Source organism: Macaca fascicularis, chromosome 6, assembly GCF_037993035.2.
Source record: "Macaca fascicularis isolate 582-1 chromosome 6, T2T-MFA8v1.1".
In the NCBI taxonomy this organism is placed as follows: Eukaryota; Metazoa; Chordata; class Mammalia; order Primates; family Cercopithecidae; genus Macaca; species Macaca fascicularis.
This window is the reverse complement of record NC_088380.1, coordinates 116,637,725-116,660,705: the sequence shown is the minus strand read 5'-3', so window position 1 is coordinate 116,660,705 and position 22,981 is coordinate 116,637,725.

Here is a 22,981-nt window from a genome sequence, read left to right as displayed (position 1 = left end):
CGTGTTGTCTTTGTCTGACTTTGGTGTTAGGGTAATTCTGGCCTTATAAAATGTATTTGAAAGTGTGTCCTTCTCTTTAAATTTTTGGAAGAGTTTGAGAAGAATTGACATTAATTCTTCTTTAAATGTTTGGTAGAATTCTGCAGTGAAATCATCTGATCCTTGACTTTTTTTTACTGGGAGGTTTTCAATTACGGATTTACTCCTCATACTAGTCGTAGGTCTGTTCATAGGTCCTTCTATTTCTTCATGATTACGCTTGGCAGGCTGTATGTTTTTAGAAATTTATCAATTTTCCCTAGATTATCCAGTTTGTTGGTATATAATTCTTTATAAAAGTCTCTTTTTATTTTTATTTCTCTAGTATCAGTTTTAATATTTCCTTGATCATTTCTAACTTTATTTATTTACGTCTCTCTTTTTTGTAATCTAGCTAAAGGTTTGTCAATTTTGCTTATCTTTTCAAAAAACTAACTCTTGCTTTTATTAATTTTTCTATTGTTTTCTATTTTTTACTTTATTTATTTATGTTCCAATTTTTACTTTCTTGATTCTACCAACCTTCTGCTTACTTTGTTCTTTTTCTACTTTCTTGTATGTAAAAGTAGGTTGTTTATTTAATATGTTGTTTTCTTTTGTAATATAGATATTTATTGCAATAAACTTCATCTTAATACTCTGTTTACCATATCATAAAAGGCTTGGTATATTGTACTTACATTTTTGTTTGTCTCAAAGTATTATCTAATTTATCTTTTCACCTCTTTTTTGACCCAGAAGTTGTTCAAGAGTATGTTGTTTATGAGTATATGTCTACATACTTGTGAATTTTCCATTTTTGCTTCTGCTGTTAATTTCCAGTTTCACCCAATTATGGTTAGTAAAAACAAAAACATGGTATGATTTCAATCTTCTTATTGAACTATCACATTTACCCTGAAACTATAATATATACAACACATCAGTAATAAATAAATAAATGTCAAGACTTGTTTTATGGGAGGAGGTGGAGCAAGGTGGTTGTTTAGACACTTCTACCAATCATCCACCTAATGGGAAAACAAAATTGAAAAACTATCCACGCAAAAATGCATCTTCATAAGAACCAGAAATCAGGTGACTTATCACAGTACCTGTTTGTAACTTCATATGATAGAAACAGACACTGAAAAGGGTAGGGTAGGAAAGACAGTCCTGAATCGGCACTGCCACCCCTTCTGATTCCCCTAGCTATGGCTGTGTGGTGTGGAGAGAGAATCTGTGCACTCAGGGGAGGAAGAGTGCAGTGATTGTGGGACTTTGCATTGGAACTCAATGCTGTCCTGTCACAGCAGAAAGCAACACCAGGCAGAACTCAGCTGGCATCCACAGAGGGAGCATTTAGACCAGCCCTAGTCAAAGGGGAGCCATTCCCAGATGTCAGAACCCAAGTTCTGGCAAGCCTTTCCACTGCAAGCTAAAATGTTCTGGGGTTCTGTGTAAACTTGAAAGGCAGTCTAAGCCACAAAGACTGCGACTCCTAGGCAAGTCCTGGTGCTGTGCTGGGCTTGAAGTCAGTGGATGTGGAGAGCATGCATACTAGTGAGACACCAGCTGGGGTGCCAAGAGAGTGCTTGTACCACCTGTCCCCCAAATCCAGGCAGTGCAGCTTGCAGCTACTGGAGGCACTCCTTCTTTCAGCTTGAGGAGAGAAGAGGGAAGAATAAAGAAGACATTGTCTTGCTACTTGGATACCAGCTCAGCCACAGTAGGATAGGGTACCAGGCAGAGTCCTGAGGCCCCCTTTCGAGACCTAGCTCCTTTTTCTGGGCCAGAAGGAAACCCACTGCCTTGAAAGGAAGGAACCAGTCCTGGCAGGATTCATCACCTGCAGATTAAGAGCCTTGGACCCTGAATAGTCAACAATCGTAGTCAAGCAGTACTCCCATGGGCCTTGGAAGAGACTGAGAGATGGGCTAGCTACAGGTGTGATACAGCACATTTACAGATGTACTGGTAATGACAAGAGACTCCTTCAGCCTGAAAAAAGGAGAGGGAAGAGTAAAGGGGACTTTGTCTTACAGCATAGGCATCAGATTGGCCACAGTAGAATAGATTACCAAGTGGGCTCTTAGGGTCCCCACTTCCAGGCTTTGGCTCTTGGATGGCATTTCTAGACCTGCACTAGGCCAAAGGGAAGCTTGCTACCCTAAACAGAGAGTCTGGCCTGAGAGCATTCACCATAAGCTAACTGAAAAGTCCTTGGGCCTTGAATGAAAACTGGCAGCAGCCAGGCAGCACACGCCATGGGAGTGGAGGGGTTGCGGCCATGAAGAGAGACTCCTCTGCTTGTGAAAATTTGGCAGAAAGAGTAGAAAGGACTTTGTCTTGTGGCTTGGGTGACAGTTCGACTGCTGTAGATTACAGCACCAGATAGATTTCTAAGATTTCTGACTCCAAGACCCAGCTCTCAGACAGCATGCTTGGACCTGACTGGGGCCAAAGGCAAGGACACAAGCATGGCTGGCTTTACCACCTGCTGATTGTAGAGTCCCAGGTCCTTGAATAAACATATGCAATAGCCAGGCAGTGGTTACCTCGAGCCTTGTGAGACACTCAAGGCTGTGTTGGCTTGAAGTCTGACCCAGCACAATTCCAGGGGTGGTGGCCATAGGGGTACTGCATCACCACTTTCCCAAGTTCAGGCAGCTCAGAACAGAGAGAGAGACTCCAATTGTTTTGGAGAAATTAAGGGAAGAGAACAAGAGTCTGTGTCCAGTAATCCAGAGAATTCTTAGAGATCTTATCCAAGATCATCAAGGGAGTACCTCTACAAGTCAGCTAAAACCACAGCATTACTGGGCTTGGGGTACCCCCAAAACAGATACTGCTGTAGTGACAAAAAACTTAGATCACAACACCCAAGTCCCTTCAAACACCTGGAAAGCCTTCCTAAGAAGGATGAGTACAAATAAACTGAGACTGTAAAGGCTATAATGCCCAGATACTGACAAATATTCACAACATCAAGATCATCTAGGAAAACATGACCTTACAAAACAAACTAAATAAATCATTAATGACCAATTCTAGAGTAACAGAAATATGTGAACATTGAGACAGATAATTCAAAATAGCTTCTCTTGAGGAAACTCAACAAACTCAAGATAACACAGATAAAAAATTTAGAATCTTATCAGATAAATTTAGCAAAGAGATTGAAATAATTAACAAGAATCAAACAGAAATTCCAGAGTTGAAAAATGCAATTGACATCCTAAAGAATACATCAGAGTCTATTAAAAGCAGAATTCTACAAAAAAGCAGAAAAACTTCAAATAAACAATCCAACAATGCCTCTTAAAGAAGTAGAAAATCAAGAGCAAACCAAAACCAAAATTATTAGAAGAAATGATGAACATCAGAAAAGAAATAAATACAATTTAAATGAAGAAAACAATACAAAAGACAAATGAAAGAAAAAAATATGATGTTTTGAAAAGATAAACAAAATTGATCAAATTTTAGCCAGACTTACCATGAAAAAAGAGAAAATACCCAAATAAATAAAATCAGAGATATAAAAGGAGACATTGCAACAGATACTACAGGATTTCAAAGAATCATTAGAAGCTACTATGAGCAACTCTATGCCAATAAATTGGAAAACCTAGAAGAAATGAATAAATTACTAGATTGAAGACAGGCTGTTTTTAAAAATATGCAATTAAAGAAAATAAAAGAATAAGAGAGTGAAACATGCCTACAAGATCTAGAAAATAGCCTCAAAAGGACAAATCTAAGAGTTATTGGCCCTAAAGAGGAGGTCAAGAAAGAGATAGAGTTAGAAAGGTTATTCAAAGTAATAATAACAGAGAACTTCCAAAACCAAAAGAAAGATATCGACATTCAAGTACAATATGTTTATAGAATACAAAGCAGATTTAATCCAAACAAGGCTACCTCAAGACATTTAATAATCAAACTTCCAAAAGCCAAGGATAAAGAAATAATCTCAAAATCAGCAAGAGAATAAAAGAACAAATAACATAAAATGGAGCTCCAGTATGGCTGGCAACAGACTTCACAATGGAAACTTTACAGGCCAGAAGGCAATAACATGACATATTGAAAGTGCTAAGTGAAAAAAAGTCTATCCTAGAATAGTATATCCAGTGAAAACATCCTTCAAACATGAAAGAGACATAAAGACTTTCTGAGACAAACAAAAGCTAAGGGATTTCATCAATACCAGACCTATCCAACAGGAAATACTAAAGTGAGATCTTCAATCTGAAAGTAAAGGACATGAAGGAGCAAGGTGAAATTGCCTGAAGGTACAAAATTCATTGATAATAGTCAGTCCACAGAAAAACACAGAATATTTTAATACTGTAATAATTATGGTGTATAAACTACTCATATCTTGAGTAGATGAACTGATCAAAAATTATTACTGCAACAAATTTTCAAGACATAGAGGGTACAATAAGATATAAATGGAAACAACAAAAAGTTAGCGAGCATGGGAGGAGAAGTTAAAGTGTAGGCTTTTATTAGTTTTCATTTGTTGGATAATTAATTTATTATGCAATCAGTATAAAATAATGTCATCAGTTTAAAATAGTGTGTTATAAGATAGAATTTGCAAACTTCATGGTAACCTTAAATTAAAAATCATACAACAGATGCAAGAAAAAATTTAAAGCAATAAATTAAAATATACGACCAGAGAAAATCATGTTTACTGAGAGGATGACAGAAAGAAAGAAAAGAGAAGACCACAAAACAACCAGAAAACAAATAATGAAATGGCAAGAGTAAGCCCTTACTTATCAATAACAACATTGAAAGTAAATGGACTAAACTCTCCAGTCAGGATATACGGTGGTTGAATGGATAAATAAATAAATAAATAAAACCCCAATGATCTGTTTCCTACAAGAAACACATTTCACTGTACAAATATAGACTAAAACAAAGAGATGGAAAAAGATATTCCATGCAAATGGAACCAAAAAAAGCAGAAGTAGCCTGATTCATATTAGGCAAAATAGATTTCCAGACACAAAATATGAAAAGAGCCAAGGAACATCATTCTATAATGATAAAGCAGTTCATTCAGCAAGAGAATATAGCCACTGTAAATATATATGCACCCAACACTGGAGCACCTACATATGTAAAGCAAATATTATTAGAGCTAAAAAGAGAGAGAGACCCCAACACAATAATAACTGGAGGCTTCAGCACCCTGCTTTCAGCATTAGACAGATCATTCAGACAGAAAATCCACAAAGAAACATTGGACTTCATCTACAGTGTAAAACAAATTGATCTAATGGCTATTTCAGAACATTTTATCTAATGGCTGCAGAATACACATTCTTCTCCTCAGCACACGGAATATTCTCAAGTATAGACTGTATGTTAGGCCACACAAAAAAACAAAATTTGAAACTATATCAAGGATTTTCTCTGGCCACAGTGGAATAAAACTAGAAATCAGTAACAAGAGGAATTTGGGAAACTACACAGACACATCAAAATTTAAAAATATGCCCCTAAATAACCAGTGGGTCAATGAAGAAATTAGAAGGAAATTGAAAAATTTCTCAAAACAAGTGATAATGGAAACACAATATACCAAAACGTATGAGATATGGTTAAAGTAATACTAAGGGTAGTTTATAGCTGTAAGCACCTGGATCAAAAAAAGTAGAAAAACTTCAAATAAAAAATCCAACAATGCATCTTGAAGAAGTAGAAAATCAAGAACAAACCAAAACCAAAATTATTAGAAGAAAAGAAATGATGAACATCAGAAAAGAAATAAATACAATTTAAATGAAGAAAACAATACAGAAGACAAATGAAAGAAAAAAAATATGGTGTTTTGAAAAATAAACAAAATTGATCAAATTTTAACCAGACTTACTATGAAAAAAAGAGAAAATGCCCAAATAAATAAAATCAGAGATAAAAAAGGAGACATTGCAACAGATACTACAGGATTTCAAAGAATCATTAGAAGCTACTATGAGCAACTCTATGCCAACAAATTGGAAAACCTAGAAGAAATGAATAAATTACTAGATACTTACAACCTACCGGGATTGAACCACAAAGAAATCCAAAAGTTGAACAGAACAATAAGAAGTAATGAGATTGAAGCCATAATAAAAAGTCTTCCAGCAAATAAAATCCTGGGACCCAGTGGATACATTGCTGAATTTTATCAAATATTTCAAGAATAATACCAATCCCACTCAAGCTATTCTGAAAAATAGAAGAGGAAGAGGCATACTACCAAACTTATTGTACAAGGCCAATATTACCCAGACGCCAGAAGGGGACAAACACACATCAAAAACAGAAAACTACAGGCAATATTCCTGATGAACATTGATGTGAAAATCCTCAACAAAATACTAGCAATGGAATTCATCAATACATTAAAAGATCATTCATCATGACCAAGTGAGATCACTGACATGAAAGAATAGTTCAACATATGCAAACCAATCAGTGCAATCAATACATTGTATAAACAGAAAAAAGGAAAAAAAAAACCCATATGATTATTTTAACGGATGCTGAAAAGCATTTGATAAAATTCAACATCCCTTTATGACAAAAACCCACAAAAACACTGAGCATAGAAGAAATATAACACAATAAAAGCCATATATACTATAGATCCACAGCTAGTATCATACCAAATGGGAAAAAAACTGAAAGTTTTTCTTCCTAGATCTTGAATATGACAAGGATGCCCACTTTTACCACTTTTATTCAACATAGTACTGAAAGTCCTAGCTAGAGCATCCAGACATGATTAAGAAATAAAGTGTATTCAATTTGGAAATAAATAAGTCAAATTATTGTCATTTGCAGATATAATCTCATATTTGAAAAAACCTAAAGACTCCACCAAATATCTATTAGAACTGATGAACAAACTCAGTAAAGTTCCAGGATATGAAATCAACATACAAAAATCAGTAGCATTTCTCCCTGCCAACAGTGAACCATCTGAAAAATAAACCAAAAAGGTAATCCCATTTAAAATAAAATAAATAAAACACCTAGGAATTAACCAAAGAAGTAAAAGGTCTTTACATAAAAACCATAAAACATTGATTAGATAAATTAAAGGGAATACACACAAAAAAAGGAAAGATGTTTTATGTTTATGGACTGGAAGAACCAATATTCTTAAAAGGTCTATACTACCCAAAGCAATCTATGGATTCAATGCAATCCCTATGAAAATACTACTGACATTCTTCACAGAAATAGACAAAAAAAAAAAAAAAAATCCTACAGCTATCCTAAGCAAAAAAGAACAAAACTGGTGGTCATTACCTGACTTTAAATTATACTACGGAGCTATAGTAACCAAAACAGCATGTTACTGGCATAAAAACAGACATATAGACCAATGAAACAGAATAAAGACCCAGAAACAAATCCATACATCTATAGTGAACTCATTTTCAACAAAGTTGCCAAGAATATAAATTGAGGAAAGGACAATCTCTTAATAAGTGGTACTTGGAAAAGTGGATATCCATAGGCAGAAGAATGAAACTAGACTCTCTATCTCTTGCCATATAAAAAATCAAATAAAAATGGAATAAAAAATAAATGTAAGACCTCACCCTATGAAACTACTAAGAGAAAACATTGTGAAATATCCCCAGAACATTAACTGGACAATGATTTCTTGAGTAATGTCCAAAAAGCACAGACAATCAAAGCAAAAAAGGACAAATGGGATCACATCAAGTTAAAAAGCTTCTGCACAGCAAAGGAAACAATCAATGAAGAGGCAACCCATAGAATGGGAGAAAATGTTTGCAAGTTATGCATCTGACAAAGGATTAATAACCAGAATATATAAGCAGCTCAAACTCTAAAGAAACATATCTAATAATCAGAGTTTAAAATGGGCAAAAGATCTGAATAGACATTTATCAAAAGAAGACATACAAATGGCAATCAGGTGTATGAAAATGTAATCAATATCATTGATCATCAGAGAAATGTAAATCAAAACTACAGTGAGATGTCATCTCATGCCAGTTAAAATTGCTTTTATCTGTTTAAGGAGATTTTGGGTTGAGATGATGAGGATTTCTAAATATACAATCATGTCATCTGCAAAGAGAGTCAATTTGACTTCCTCTCTTCCCATTTGAATACCATTTATTTATTTCTTTTGCCTGATTGCCCTGGCCAGAAATTCCAATACTATGTTTGACATGTCTCAAAAGAAGACATTTATGTAACCAGCAAACATGAAAAAAAGCTCATCATCACTGGTCATTAGAGAAATGCAAATCAAAACCATAATGAAATACTATCTTATGCCAGTTAGAATGGCGATCATTAAAAAGTTAGGAAACCACAGATGCTGGAGAGGATGTAAAGAAATAGGAATGCTTTTACACTGTTGGTGGCAGTGTAAATTAGTTCACCCATTGTGGAAGACAGTGTTGCAATCCCACAAGGATCCAGAAATACCATGTGACCCAGCAATCTCATTACTGGGTATATACCCAAAGGACTATAAATCATTCTACTATAAAGACAAATGCACACATATGTTTATTGCAGCACTATCCACAATAGCAAAGACTTGGAACCAATCCAAATGCCCATCAATGATAGACTGGATAAAGAAAATGTGACACATATACACCATGGAATACTATGCAGTCATAAAAAAGAATGAGTTCATGTCCTTTGCAGGGACATGGATGAAGCTGGAAACCATAATTCTCAGCAAACTAACACAAGAACAGAAAACCAAACACCACATGTTCTCACTCATAAGTGGGTGTGGAACAATGGGAGTGCATGGACACAGGGAGGGGAACATCACACACCGGGGCCCACAGGGGGGTGGGGGACAAGAGGAGGGATAGCATTAGTAGAAATACATAATGAAGATGACAGGTTGATGAGTGTAGCAAACCACCACGGCACGTGTATACCCATGCAACAAACCTGCACATTCTGCACATGTATCCCAAAGCTTCAAGTATAATAAAAAATTTGCTTTTATCCAAAAGATAGGCTATAAAATGTGCTGGTGAGGATGTAGAGAAAATGGAACCCTTGTATGCTGTTAGTGGGAATGTACAGTAGTACAACCAGTATGGAGAACAGTTTGGACATTCCTCAAAACACTAAAAATAGAGCTGCCATATGAGTTAGCAATCCTCCTGCTAGGTATATACTTAAAAGAAAGAAAATCAGTATATAGAAGATTTATCTGTACTTTCATGTTAACTGCAGTACCATTCACAACAGTCAAAATCTGGAAGCAACTTAACTGTCCATTGAAAAACGAATGGATACAGCAAATGTGGTACATATACCCAATGACGTACTCTTCAGCCAAAAAAGAATGAGATCCTGTCATTTTCAACAACATTGGGTAAAACTGGAGGTCATTATGTAAACATGAACATAATGTATGTTTAAACATAAACATATGTTTAACGTAATGTAATAAGTCAGGCACAGAAAGACAAACTTCACATATTCTCACTATTTGTGGGAGCCAGCAATTAAAATAATTAAACTTATGGAGATTGAGAGTAAAAGGATACTTACCAGAAGCTGCAAAAGTTGGTGGGGGACATGAGGAGGAAGTGGAGATGGGTAAAAATAATAGAGTTTGGTAGAATGAATGAAACCTAGCATTTGATATTAATAGTCACAGCAAGGTGACTACAGTCTACAATAATTTATTGTACATTTAAAAATAACTTCAAGAGTATGATTGGATTGTTTGTAACACAAAGAATAGATAAATGTGTGAGATTATGGATACTTCTTCTACCCATTATTTATTGTATGCCTTTAAAAAATCTCATGTACCCGATAAATGTACATACCTACCATGTACCCAGAAAAATTAAAAATAAAAAAAAAAAACAAACTTGTTTTGTGATTTAACATGTGATCTATCCAGGAGAGAGTTCTGTGTGCTCTTGATAAAATGTTTATTCTGTTGCTGTTGGATAAGATGTTGTGTATATATTTGTGAAGTCCATTTGGACTACAGTGTTATTCAACAACCTCTGCCTCCTGGGTTCACGCCATTCTCCTGCCTCAGCCTCCCGAATAACTGGGACTGCAGGCGCCCGCCACCACATCTGGTAATTTTTTTTTGTATTTTTAGTAGAGACAGGGTTTCATCACGTTGGCCACGATGGTCTCGATCTCCTGACTTCATGATCCGCCTGTCTCGGCCACCTAAAGTGCTGGGATTACAGGCATGAGCCACCGTGCCCAGCCGTTCTCTGTTTCTTCATTGATATTTCTGTTTGGATGTTTTATCCTGTATTGCAATTGGAATATTAAAGATTCCTACTATTATTTAATATTATATTTGTATTTCTCCCTTTTTTCTATTATATTCTTTTTATGAATTCACACATTTTCATTATATTGTCCTTATTTGTATGTTGTGACAATATTTGACATAAAGTCTATTTTATCTAAGTGTAGGCACCCTTGCTCTCTTTTGGTTACCATTCATATGGAATATCTTCTATTCTTTCACTTTCAGCCTATATGTGTCCTTAAATCTAAAATGATTTTCTTAAAAATAGCATATAATTGTGTTTTCAAATCCATTCAATTGAAGATTTTAATTTATGTACATTTTAAGTATGTATTAATAAGACAGAATTTATTATTGCTATTTTGTTGTTTTCTGTTATTCTTGTAGTTCATTTGATTGTTTTTCCCTCTTGCTATCTTCCTCTGTCTTTTGTTCATTTTTCACATTCATATGCTTTCACTCCATTTTCTTTCACTTTTGTGTAACTTCTACAGGAATTTTTGTTTGAGTGTGGTTACCTTAGGGCTTACATAAAATATCTTATAGTTATAATGAGTCTATTTTAAGCTGATAACAACTTAAATTCAATTACATTTTAACACACTATACTTTAACCTCTTATAAACATACAAGCTTTGTTATTGTCCCAATTTACATCTATGCATATTGTGTATCTTTTAACATATTTTCAGTTATAGCTGGTTTTGTCCAATAATTTTTAGAATTAAAAGTAAATTATGTAATTTACATGCCACAATTACAATAATATAGTAGTCTGTGTTTGCCTGTATATTTAACTTTACTAATAAGTTTTATATTTTCTTACACTATTACATTGCTGTTTAGTGTCCTTTTATTTTAGCCTGAATAACTCCCTTTAAAATTTCTTGTAAGGCAGGTTTAGTGGTGATTAAATCCCTCAGCTTTTATTTTTCTGGGAAAATCTTTATCTCTTCTTCATTTTTAAGGGACAGTTTTGCTGGGTATGGTGTTCTTGGATAACAGTGATTTTTTTTCTCAGTTCTTTGAGTATATCATTCCACTCCCTTCTGGCTTGCAATGTTTCTGCTGAAAAATCAGTTGCTAGTTTAATAGTTTTCCTTGTATGTGGAAAGTTGCTTTTCTCTTGCTGCTTTGAAAATTCTCTCTTTGACTTTTGGCAATTTGAATATAATGTGTCTCAGTGGAGCTTCTTTCAGTTTGTCTTATTTGGTGTGACTTGGGCTTCTTGGATTTCATCGTCCATTTCCATTCCCAGATTTTGGAAGTTTTTAGCCATTATTTCTTTGAATAAGCTCTCTATTCATTTTTTTTTTCTCTCCTAGTTTCTGAGACTTCCATAGTGTGTATATTGATCAACTTCATGGAGTCCCATATATCCATAAAGGTTTCTCTTCTCTTTTTTAATTCTTTTTTATTTTTTCTCCTGACTGAGTCACTTCCAATGACCTGTCTTTGGATTTGCTGATCCTTTCTTTTGCCTGATCTAGTCTGGTTTTGAACCCTTCTAGTAAATTTTCAGTTCAATTATTTTATTCTACAGCTCCATGATTTCTGTTTGGCAATTTTTAACATTTTATCTCTGTTGAGATTCTCACTTTGTTTATGTATTGTCTCATGACTTGACTGAGCATCTTTGTGACAACTACTTTGAATTCTGTATCAGGCAAAGTGTGTTTCATTAGGGTTTGTTTCTGAAGATTTATATTGTTCCTTTATCTGGAACATGTTCACCTGGTTATTCACTTTCCTTGATGATGTGTTGGTATTTCTGCATTAGAATAGTCACATCCTGCAATCGTTCAGAAGACCCCATCAATCAGCACAGCCAGAGATTCTGGGTCCTCTACCAATTCTTTCCCTCCCTGGAGAGAAACAGGTTGCTGTATTTTTGTTCTGCTCAGTTTGTGCTGAGCCACAGGAGGGAAGAAGTAGTTTCTATCAGCTCAAAGCACTGCATTCATTCTCTCCTAGGTAGCTAGACTGGACTGGACCCATCAGAGCTCCAAGACTGGCAAGACAGATGCCAATTTTGTGGGGAGCCTCAGAGGAGTTGGGATGTTGGACACATGAGCCAATCTGATCTTTGGCTGGAGAAGAAACTGGGAGCTAAAGGATCTCTTCCTGATTACACAGTGTTGTGGAGGAGGTAGTGATTCTGGTGAGAAGGTATTCTGAATCTCTCTATCAGCTTCTGTGCATCTGGTTTCACTTTTTCCGAGAATATAGGAGCCTTTCCATTTGTTTCTGTGTTTCTCACAAAGGGAATTTGTTCATGATGCTGAATCACTGCATTTTGGAGACCAATTAGGTCTAACTGTTTATTCTTTTTACCACTCACTGGAACTAGAAAACTGCTAATTACATAATATTTTCTAAACAGGAATGACATGAAACAGAATTTCTAAGAGAGTGATGGAATGTTCCATCAGAACCATTGAGCTTCTGGTGAGGTAGTCAATTATTTTATTTTTAGTAACTTTTAGTAATTTAAGAACAGCCTTGCTGCTAACAGCATTCAGATTAGTTGAGATATCAACTTTTGCTAGAAGCAAATAATGTCCTTGAAATTTTTTTAAAAATCTTGAAACAATTAATTAAGAAATATTCTCACTTAAAACAAACTCAGAAAATGGATACTCTACTACTGATCAAACTATGACTTATCAGATCATGAGGATGTTTCCAATAGAGCTTCTGGTCCTAGCTTATCAAGGGTACACTTTACATACTGCTGGTTATGATGTGCTATTGCTTCAGGTGTCTTGGCTAGGGTACCTTCTCCCTTCTCCTCTTCACCCCATTAGTTTAAAAACAAAAAGAAAGAAAACAGACAAATTTTTTTTTCTCACCCACTGGGCCAATAATTGTATTTTTCTTTATAAAAAAAAAAGGTTTTATTTCCCAATTGAAAGAATACCTAATCCAACAGCGTTGCAAGGTAGACCCTATCTCTTTGCCTGAGAACTCATTTTGATATCCAGCTGGCCACTTAGCATAAGAGCAACCATTTTGAAAGAATGGATGTGATGGTGTGGAAAAAATAAGAAATAAATAGAAAGTTAAGAAGCATTTAAGAGATATTTTGGACATCCCACAAAGTTACCCAGGATCTGACCTCTAAGGGGTCAATTCATGAAGTAAAGTACAGCAACAATGGCCTCATATTTGTTCACAACTTCTTGTATGAATGGCCTTTTGCAGTGAATGGCCTTTGGCACCCCTTCCATCAAGAGGTGCAATCTTTATCTCTAAATTTTAAATCTGATCTTGGTTTTATGTCTTACTTTATTCAATGGGACATTAGCCAACATGCCAAAAGCAAAGTCTTCAAAAGTGTGCATTGGGGCTTGCCCTCTCTTACTTGCTTCTGGGACTTCTACTGTCACCAAATAATGAGGATCTACCTCGAGAGAACACAGCTTCCCCAGCTGAGTTTTCAAACATGAGTCCACTGTATCCTCAGCTAAGCTATCACAGCCTAGAATATCCAGCCAACCTACAGAATCATGATAAATGATAAATACATATTGTTTTAAATGTCTGAGTTGTACTTTAACATAACAAACGCTGTTACTATCCGGATGTTACATTTACTAAGAAACCATTAGTGAGTTCCTAACAGAGAAATTACAAAAATTAATTGGAGAAGGAGGGATTTCCAAGAAAACATTCTTTCATAATGGTAAGTCTCAAATCTAACATGCTGGCTGGAATTTAAAAGAAGTTTTTTAAGGTAATTTAGAGACTCATAGAAAATCAATCTCTCTGTAGGACTAAAAATGTCTCAGATTTGAACACTTTTTTCATTCTTATTAGACTTGAAAGCATGACCATTGATCTAGAAAGAGCAATTTGCTAATAATTAGGCTTGTGAGGGAGGCTTAGGATTGTTACCCACAGGGTGGATAACAGGCCCTTTAATTCACAGAAGCCACTGCCCTAACAAGAAGAAAAAAGATGTAGAAGAATCAGCAACCATAATGGTTCTGTTCACTAAAATCCAAGTGATACTGAACTCTGCCATAGAAAAATGACTTTCAAGCCCAAATTTACCCTGTTGTATACTTGATGCCATCTACAAAGAAGAAATAGACTTAAACTCTATTTATTTACACATTCCCAAGACATTCTGCAAAACTTTTATATTCCTTTCACAAGGCACTTTATTATTATTATTATTATTATTTTGCGTTTCAGGAATATGAATATTCACTCTGTCATTAGACTTGAAGCTCCATGAGGGCAGGGTCTGTGTTTACTTCACCTTTTATCTCCCACAGCACAAGGCACAGGGAAGGTGCTCAATTATTCTTTGTAACATAAATGAGTGGAAGAGGGCAGGCTTTATGTAGTACAGGGACTAATGTCCAACTGACTATCCCCATGGCTTGAATACAGAGTTTGGCCAATAAATGGCCTATCTTTTGTATAAAATAAAGTTTACATTATGAAAAGCCACATAATTCATAAAATCTGTCATTTTTTTTTCATGAGGGTGGCTAAACTTTCACCAGAAATCATGATACATCTCTGATATGTTTTCCTTCGAGTGATTTCCCTACATTATTTGTTATTTGAATCTCTTCTTTTGTTTGAGATGTCAGAAAATCTGAGCAGGAGATAGACTATGATCATCTCTGGGGAAAAAATTATCTTCCCCCAGAGAACGTCTGCCAAACAAATTGCATCTTGAGGTGAATTTTTTTTGGAAATGCAAACTGATTAAAAATAGTATTGTTTTGTGTTCAGGTGGTTAATTTAGTAAGACTATTTTTACTGTTTCAGTTGCTTATATCCCCAAAAAGAACAAAAAAAACTACCCTGTCCCTGATAAAATATCTATCATTCTATATTTTAAAAGAAAGAACCAAATCAATTCTATTTTGAAAGGCACATTAAAAATGTAAGCACAAAGCACAGGGCACATTTCACAGAAGATTGGAACTGCTAACATTTTTTTTTTCATCTACCAGAAGAAATCAAATGAAGCCCATTTGCCTCTGGGGTTTTAAACATCATTACAATTTATCTTAATAATGAAGTTAAAATTAACTGAAAGAAGACAAAATGGAAAGAAAAACCCTCACATTGCTAATATGGGTTTATTCATGGGAAAATAGATAAAAGTAATATCCCTTGGGCACATTTAAGAAAAAAAATCAAAATAATCAAAACACAGGTGACCCATGATTGAAGTAGCATCTCACTCAGTCACTTCATGTTTCTTGAAGCATAAACTATTCCATAACACACATACTTTATGTCCATATAGAAACATATGTTTGGAATACACACATACACACACAATAAAAAATAAATACAACCACCAAGAGAGCTTTAAAATTATATTTGAAAATATCACAAACAAAACGATCTGCTTACCATGTAATTCTGTTTCTGTCATCACATATAACTAACTGCAAGAGCTCAGTTCTGCTTCACATAAGATTCTCAAATTGTCTTTGTGGAATCTTCCTGGTGAGGAATGAAAAGACTGATGAAAAGGTCAAAGGGGGCACCTCCACTCCACAGGGGCCTCAAAATGCCTCGTTGAGCATCCTTGCTTAGACTTTCCTTCCCCTCTGAGAGAAAGAACAAAACAGGCAGACTGCTCCTTGATAAAGGACAGGGGATTTTTTTTAACCAATTAAATCCTTTTCAGAAAACTAAAGCTGTCACATTGGAGATATAATGATGGTAACAATAACGAACAGCAGAGCCAAATTACACAATAGACGACGTCATGTGTGCTTGTTTATCAGGTGGGAACACCTCTTACTCATTCACATGCCTCTATGATAAAGATTAGAATTCAATAACCTCTCTTCAAACCAGGACATTATTTTGGTTTTGATTTTTTTTAAACCTGCACATTTCTAAAAGAGGTATTCTAAGCTCCAAATTACAGGACTGAAACTGTTGGTTCTTTTTATTTTTATTTTTGGAGAGTGGGAGAGATCATTGATGTACTATCTTAAATTTTCTTCAGTGTTTTTGAGACACCAAATATGACTGTCCATTCCTAACAGAGAGGGATCATTTTTTCTTTCTCTCCCTCTCTCCCTCTCTCTTCATCTACAACCATCACCCAGATCATTCAACTACCACCATTTCTCTTTCATCCATTAATTCTGATTCCCTTAAATATTTGACATTTAAAATTTATACTATGTGCAGAATGATAAGGAGGTATCAAAAAGTCACAACTAGCCCATTTCCTATGTTCCAAGACTTTAGCATCGGTAACTTGGTCATGTGGTTAATTTTAAGTACGGTTTCAGGGAACACTCAAAAAGCTACAGCAGCCTGCATAGATTGCTAATACATGCACAGAAGTCTTCTTCACAAAACATATAGTCACATAATAAAACTAGAGATGACACAGAGAAAATTAACATTTTGGAAGTTTGATATTTAAGGAAAGATTAAAATGATTTAATACCTTTCCATTGAAAAGAAATAATCATAATGAATGAGCAGTACAGAATAGAATAGATGAAAAGTTTTGAAGTCATAGAATTCCAGTATGTATACACAATAAATTGTGTGTCATCCTCAAGTTTAGAACAAATATGAAAGCATTTCATATCACATAGTTAAAACCTTATGGAACACAATAGATTTATTATATTCACATATAAGAAACAGCTGAGCATAATGATTAGGTGCATAGGCTCTGAAATCACAATGCTTGGATTCTAGTATCAGTTTTCTTCTTTCAAGCTCTGTGAACTTGCACAAATTTATAATATTTCTTGACATCAGTTTCATTTGTAAAACAGAGAGAATTCTATGAGTTAGGATTCAATAAGAGAGAGGAACTACATAATAACTTGAATAAGAAAATGTTAAAGAATTGACTGTACAAGGGGGTTAAAGTAAAGAGGCATTGGCTAATAAAAATCACAGAACTCTAAAGAACATAGGAATTGCAGGTATAAGGAAGGCCTTAGGGCTGAGATGGAGTAGCCAAAGTAACAGTTGTCTCGGGCTGAGATCCAGACCTTATTAGAGAGGAAGGACACATTCATGGCTCACCAGATGGCAGACAAGTTGCTGTGGTTGGTTTGTGGAACTTGCTAAAAAGCTACCCTCTGCAACTTACCAGAAACCTACTATCTAGGGTTCCAGAGAAAGCTGTTTACTAGGAGATGCTCACTGAAGATGCTCCACTGTAAAACTGCACAAGAAGAGAGCCAGTGGACACAAGTGCTAGAGAAACTGAACATGCTTCAAGAGCCTGCCTAGAGTACACTGGAATCAGGAAAGAAAATCCATCCTCCTGCAATGCTTTTCCAATCCCCTTTATTGACAAACATTAACATCATGTCAGCTGATAAACAAAATACATTTAAAGGGCCCCAGTTTCACAGAGCAGAAATGAAGGCTGGAGACTTTGAAGGTCTCAGAATTTGGAGCTGAGAGACATGAATTGATAACAGGGAGATTAATAATGATAGAATTGTTGGTAGCATTATAAGCATGACAGTTCCCGTAGAGCACTTAGCACAGATCCTGTGACACAGTAAGTGTATCTTCCATTCACTCAACAAATAGTTAAGGAGTACTCACTAGGTTCCAGGTACTGTGTTAACTACCAGACATGCATCGATGAAGAAAATTGGCACAGTTCCTGTCTCAAAGAAGAGTAATATGAGCTGTTAAACTGTATCTTTTATAACAGTTTAGATAAATAGCAGATCCATAATGTCTGTTACGATTGTGTGTGTGTGTGTGTGTGTGTGTGTATGTACATAGAGGTCTGATGCAATACCATATTCTTTTCATGAGTTTTCCTTGTGTCTGAGTCCATAGAATTTGAAGGTATACATGGAAGAGGTGAGGAACAGAGACTGTATTCGTGTAATACTGAATAGATTCTCATCATAGCTTGAGGTTACTACTGCCACTAAGTTCTACCTATCTGGAACACTGAAAAAGAAAGAATAGCCAAGTAGAGAATGGGCGAGGAGAGCAGTAGACCTATCTTAAGAAAACATTATGAAAATTCTGCACAGCTTAAGAGATGTGGGTTCTTCATCATTATTCATGCTTTTCTCTTAAGGTACTGATCATATCTATTAAGGATTAGAGTAAAAAATTTAAAGGAGTAACTATAAACACCACCAAGATTATATGTTTAAAGTCACTAAGAAAATGTAGTGCTCAGCTATGGGTCCTAACACCCAGGGATCCCTTTTGTTCGTGTCAGGTGGCAAAGAATAAGAAAATTGCATCTGCAAATTGTAACTGGAAGATTAGCTATACTTTAAAATGGCATTGTAGTAGGCCTCCACCAACAAATTTTTGAGGTTCTGTTATGAGGTAGACACTGTATTAAATGTTAGATATTAAATACTGGGGAAAAATGCAGTTGTGGTGAGAAATGCAATTCATAAAATGATCATGCTAATGATTATAAGGAATACCATCTCAAAGGAGTAGACAAAACACAAACATGAACAGGAGTACATCAGGGAAGGCGTCCCTGAAAAAGCGATACTGTATCCAAGATGAGGCAGTAGCCATTAATGAGTCAGAGATGAGAAGTGGGAGTAAGAAGAGAGGAAGACACAAAAGGGGGTGAGGGTGAGAGCAGCATGATAATAGGCCCTATGTTGAAGCCCTTAGGACATGGACAAGGAACCTATGAAAGACTCCAAAATGAGAGGGACAGAGTTCTATGATAGCAGCAGAGAAATTGGCAGGATAAAATCACATAGAGTTGTAGGCTGAGCAGATGAATTGGTCATTATCTAAACAGAAATGAGACAAAGAAAAGCCATCGGTAGATTTTAAGCATCTAAGTGTGGAGAATAGGATTGGGTGACACAATAAGATTTTTATTTTATAAGATATAATAACTTTGGATGCAGGATGAAGAATGGAGTGGAAAAGTCCCAGAGTTGATGCACAGATTTCAAGGGAAGAGAGCATCACAGGAAGGAGTCACCAATCATGTCACATGCTGGGAGGTGAAATGAGATAAAGACTAAATAATGTCTACTGACTTTTATATGGTTGACTTAAGTTAGAACTGTTCTGGTGGAATGTCAAGAAAAAAAATGGAGATTAAAGTAGATTACGGAATGAGTTGAAAGTAAGGAAATAAAGAAAGTGGGTACTGATAACTCTTTTAAGAATTCAGGTTAAATATTTCACTTGAGAAAACTCATTGCTCTGCTTACAGAAATCATTCCCTGGTAACTGATTCACTCTGGAAAGATAATCTTCTATCAGTGAATGGCTGGCAGATTTGAAAAATTAGACGAAGATTTTTTATTTCCATCTTCTCAAATTGACTCTAATTTATTTTCAGTATATATATATATATATATATATTTTTTTTTTTTTTTTTTTTTGAGACGGAGTCTCGCTCTGTCGCCCAGGCTGGAGTGCAGTGGCGCGATCTCGGCTCACTGCAAGCTCCGCCTCCCGGGTTCACGCCATTCTCCTGCCTCAGCCTCCCGAGTAGCTGGGACTACAGGCGCCCGCCACCTTGCCCGGCTAGGTTTTTTTGTATTTTTTTTAGTAGAGACGGGGTTTCACTGGGTGAGCCAGGATGGTCTCGATCTCCTGACCTCGTGATCCGCCCGTCTCGGCCTCCCAAAGTGTATTTTCAGTATTTTTTATTAAACTCTTGAGACAGCAGTCCTGAAAATCATCTCACCTCAATGAATGAAATAAATCAAGATTGAAAGCACCTTGGAGATAGGAACTATATCTTCGTATACTTTATGCTGAATAAATCCTTGTTGAATTGTTGAAGAATACAAAAGCTGATGCAAAACTACAAACTTATATTATAAAATCTTCAGTTTAAAAGGGCCTTCAAATCCATCTAGTCAATTATTACTCTGTCCCAGATCTCCAACAATGAATGTAAGTTCTAAAAGAAAGTGTGCAAAGTTTTAGCAATAACTAATAATGTCATAAAGATCCCAGCACTTGGAATGTTCTCACATAGCCTATAAATATCTTCACTAACAGGGAGCTTCTCCTCTCCTCACATATTAACATTCCCTCCTCATTCTTTGCTGTTGATGCCTTTTCATTTATTTGGGGAAAAAATGACCAGAGAAAACAACTCCCTTTTCCAATATCACATCTAGGAACCAAGAGGGATCTGTCTCCATCAATTCTGCTTACCCACTATTTGAATTGTGGACCTGTCCATCCTCCTTTCCAAGGCCAATTCTTGCAATTGTGCCTGTAGTCTCATTCCCTCTCATACACAAGGAATGCATCTTTTCTCCCTCCTGCATAATTATTCTTCCCCTTCTTTACAAAAGCATTTCTAATCACGTACAAACACGACATAACATTTTCTATTTCTAAAAAATTTTCCCTTGACTCTCTCACACTTTTTGTTACCTACTCCCTTTTATAATAAGAATTCCTGAAAGAATTGCAGATGCATACTTTTTCAACTTCCTTAGCTCCAATTTTCTCTTTAACATTTTGATCTTACCCTACATTGAAATTGCTTTTTTCATAGTCACAATGAATGCATCTTGCCAAATCCAGTGCCCACTTCTATCTTGATCATTCTGGTCTTCTCAGTACAATAATATTTGATATAGTGGCCACATTTTTCTTCTTGAAACACTTTCTTTGCTTGGCTTCAAGAATATCATGCTTATATGGAATTCTCCCTGTTCAGTGGATATCTCTGAAGATTCTCCTTTCTCTTTATGTTGAAGTACTCATGGCTTAATCCTAAAATGTTTATATCCTAGCAAAATAATCCCACCCAAAGCAATAACTTTAAATGTTCTGTATGTGCTGAAGACCTATGCATATTTATCACCAGCAATTCCTTCTCTGAGTTGCAGATTCCTTTATATAATGACCAACTTTATGTTTAAATAACTGTTAGGAAGTTCAAAAGGAGAATTCTTGACTTCTCACACTTGAACCACAAATCTGCTTCTCTCTATGTCTTCTTTATTTCAATAACTGCCACTATCTACCCTCTACCATTTGCTCAAACCAAAATTTGAGAGAAATCTTTCTCTTTTCTTACTATCCCATGCAGACTCCATCAGCAACTTCTCTTGACTATCTTCAAAATATATCCTGAGCACAGCAATTTCTCACCACCTCTACTTTCACCTCTCCTGTCCCAGAAGCCATTATTTTCTACCTATAGTGTTTTAATAGTTAGTTGACTGGACTTCAAGGTTATATTTTTTTCTTCCACATTCTATTGTCCACATGAAGACCAGCATCATCTTTTTAGAATAGCTCATGCTCCATGGCAGAGAAGAGTTAGTTGTTTAACAATCTATCTTTTCTTCTTATTTTCAAAATAGAGTCAATTTTGCAATTTATCTTACAGTTAGATGTGGTATTACCACTCAGTTTTAGCCAATGAAATATGAGAAAAAGTAATATTTGCAGAGCCAAGTCTAAATCCCCAAACCCTTCTATTAATATGTATGATTCCCCATGTTCTTTCTCTTTCTGCCAACTTGATGCTGCAAGCATGCAACTTGCCTCCAGATGGAAGGCTGGGCCACTGAATCACTCTCTGAAGGAGAGTTTCCCACTGGTCAGGAATAAATGTTCTGAATTTTACATAAATGAAAAATAATATTGTATTGCCATTGGTGCCATAGTATATTTTGGATTTGTTACTGACAGTAGCTAGAATTACCCTAATTAGTACATTCTCAAATACAAAATACTCCAGTGAAAGAGTTTGATTCTTTCACAATCTCCACAGAATAATTTAATTGGCAAAATAAGTCCAATTTTAGATTATCTTTTGATTAAAATAATCCGAGGTCAAAAATTACAATATTCCAAATCTTTCTTCTAAAGAAATAACATTGTTCATCTCAACATTCTACTACATTACATTTAGAATACATTTAAACCTCTTTCTTTCCATGCCCTTTGGGGCTCTAATGTCCTGGGCCTTGCACGGTTCTACATGTTTATTTCCTCCTCATTCATCTCTCACCACTCACGCTAGCCTCTTGCTATTCCTAAGATACTCCAAACTAATTCCCATGCCATGAACTTCATGTTTGTTTATATTAGTCCATTCTTATGCTTCTATAAAGAGCTTTGATCGACTCAGTTCTGCAGGGCTGGGGAGGCCTTAGGAAACATATAATCATGGCAGAAGGGAAAGCAAACACTTTCTTCTTCACATGGCAGCAGGAAGGAGAAATGCCAAGAAAAGGGGAAAAAGCCCCTTATAAAACTATCAGATCCTGAGAACTCACTCACTGTCATAACAGCATGAGGGTAACCACTTGCATGATGAAATTATTTCCCAGTGGGTCCCTCCCAAGCCACGTGGAGATGATGGGAACTACAATTCAAGATGAGATTTGGTTGCGGACACAGCCAAACCATATCATTGCTATTCCCCCAGTCTGGAATGCCCTACTCCCACATATTCATGTCTGCTCAAATATCAAATTTTCAGAGAATCTTACCTTATATCTCATCAAAAGTGACATTTCTATATGTATCATTGTACCTATCTTGCCTTCACAGCTCTTATATATACCTGTAACTATGTCAATTATTTATTCACTTACTACCTAACTATCTATACCTTTCACTAGAATGTTAGTTCCAGAAGCAACCTGTTTCTAACAGGTAGAATGCAACCACACT